Here is a 2,500-nt window from a genome sequence, read left to right as displayed (position 1 = left end):
TGGCTGCTGTTGATGAGATCATTCCTTTCTAGGTGTTCCACCACTCTTCTCCTGATAATCTTCTCCATGATTTTGCATACTATACATGTCAGTGACACTGGTCTGTAGTTTAATGCTTCATGTCTGTCTCCTTTTTTAAAGATTGGGACTACATTTGCTGTCTTCCATGCCTCAGGCAATCTCCCTGTTTCGATAGATGTATTGAATATTGTTGTTAGGGGTACACATAGCGCCTCTGCTCCCTCTCTCAATACCCATGGGGAGATGTTATCTGGCCCCATTGCCTTTGAGGTATCTAGCTCACTCAGAAGCCTCTTCACTTCTTCCTCGGTTGTGTGCACTGTGTCCAGCACTTGGTGGTGTGCCCCACCTCTCCGTCTTTCTGGAGTCCCTTCTGTCTCCTCTGTGAACACTTCTTTGAATCTCTTGTTGAGTTCTTCACATACTTCCCGGTCATTTCCTGTTGTCTCTCCTCCTTCCTTCCTTAGCCTGATTACCTGGTCCTTGACTGTTGTTTTCCTCCTGATGTGGCTGTACAACAGTTTCGGGTCAGATTTGGCTTTCGCTGCTATGTCATTTTCATATTGTCTTTGGGCCTCCCTTCTTATCTGTGCATATTCATTTCTGGCTCTACGACTGTTCTCCTTATTCTCCTGGGTCCTTTGCCTTCTATATTTCTTCCATTCCCTAGCACACTTGGTTTTTGCCTCCCTGCACCTTTGGGTAAACCATGGGCTCATCCTGGCTTTTTCATTACTCCTGTTACCCTTGGGTACAAACCTCTCCTCAGCCTCCTTGCATTTTATTGCTACATATTCCATCATCTCATTAACTGGTTTCCCTGCCAGTTCTCTGTCCCACTGAACCCCGTTCAGGTAGTTCCTCATTCCTGTGTAGTCCCCTTTCTTGTAGTTTGGCTTCATTCGTCCTGGCCTTCCTGCTTCTCCCTCCACTTGTAGCTCTACTGTGTATTCGAAGCTTACAACCACATGGTCACTGGCCCCAAGGGGTCTTTCATATGTGATGTCCTCGATATCTGCACTACTGAAGGTGAATACTAAGTCCAGCCTTGCTGGTTCATCCTCTCCTCTCTCTCTTGTAGTGTCCCTTACGTGTTGGTACATGAAGTTCTCCAGTACCACCTCCATCATCTTAGCCCTCCAAGTATCTTGGCCCCCATGTGGGTCCAAGTTCTCCCAATCTATCTCCTTGTGGTTAAAGTCACCCATGATCAGGAGCTTTGCCCTGCATGCATGAGCTCTTCTGGCCACTCTAGCTAGTGTGTCAACCATCGCTCTATTGCTCTCGTCGTACTCTTGCCTTGGCCTCCTGCTGTTCTGTGGTGGGTTATACATCACTGCTATTACCACCTTGGGACCTCCAGAGTGAAGTGTTCCCACTAAGTAATCACTTTCTTCTCCGCTATCTTCTCTCTCCAGCTCATCAAAATTCCAGCGATTTTTGATCAGCAACGCCACTCCTCCACCCCCCCTGTTCCCTCTGTCTTTCCTCAGGATTTGGTATCCCGTTGGAAAGATGGCATCTGTTATCATACCTGTAAGCTTGGTTTCTGTGAGAGCTATGATGTCCGGTGATGCTTCTTTGACTCTTTCTTGCCACTCCTCCCACTTATTTGTTATTCCATCAGCGTTTGTGTACCATACCTTCAGTTTCCTTTCCAACACTGTGGTTTGGGGGGCCTGTGAGGGTGGGAGACCTGGTGGCATACTGTGGGGTTCTATAGCTTGGTGTTGGGTGGAGGCTGTGGGTATGGATTGTAGGGTGTGTTGGGATGGTGTGATAGGTTGTATGGTTCTGAGAGTAGTTGTGTGTGTGCTTGCCCTTGCTGTTCTGTCCTGCTCTGACAGACCTCTGCTGGTTCCCTCCTTGTCTCTTTTCCTAGCTCCTTTCGCTTTTTTGTCCTCTCCCTCAGCTGCTGTCGTTCTGATTTTGTTCTGTCTCTGTCTAGGAACACCCTCTTGTACTCTTCCGAGTATTTCAATCGTGGTTTCTCTTGGAGGATCCTGTTCCGCACTGTTTCCGTCCTGAGAATCAGCTTGATTGGTCGGTTTCTCACCTTCGAGTACCCCCCTATTCTCTGAAAATTTACAATCTCGTCCCTCTCTTCACCTATTTCTGTTATGATTTTCTCAATCTCCTTCCTTTCTTCCTGCTTCCTTTCAGTGTGTGTCCTTTCCTCTCTCTCCTGAAGCCCATGGATAAACACTGATTTTGCCCTTTCTTCCTCGCATTGCCTCACCCTCTGTGGCTCTGGATCCTGCCTGTATGTGGTCAGTTTCTCCCTTGATTTTTCCAGTGGCTCTTGATAGCCTTGTTGTGCCTCAGCATTCGACCTATCACCCTCTCCATCTGCAACCAGTTGATCTTCCCTTTCACTCCTTGGTCCTCCTTGGCAGATTGATGTGACCTTAGCATAATTCATAATTCCTTCCTTCCTGTTCAGCCTCGCAGCTTCATATGCTGTGTCTTCTCTGGTCAC

The sequence above is a fragment of the Cherax quadricarinatus genome, chromosome 5, assembly GCF_038502225.1.
Source record: "Cherax quadricarinatus isolate ZL_2023a chromosome 5, ASM3850222v1, whole genome shotgun sequence".
Taxonomy (NCBI): domain Eukaryota; kingdom Metazoa; phylum Arthropoda; class Malacostraca; order Decapoda; family Parastacidae; genus Cherax; species Cherax quadricarinatus.
The sequence above is the reverse complement of the archived record's forward strand: the minus strand, read 5'-3'. Positions refer to the sequence as shown.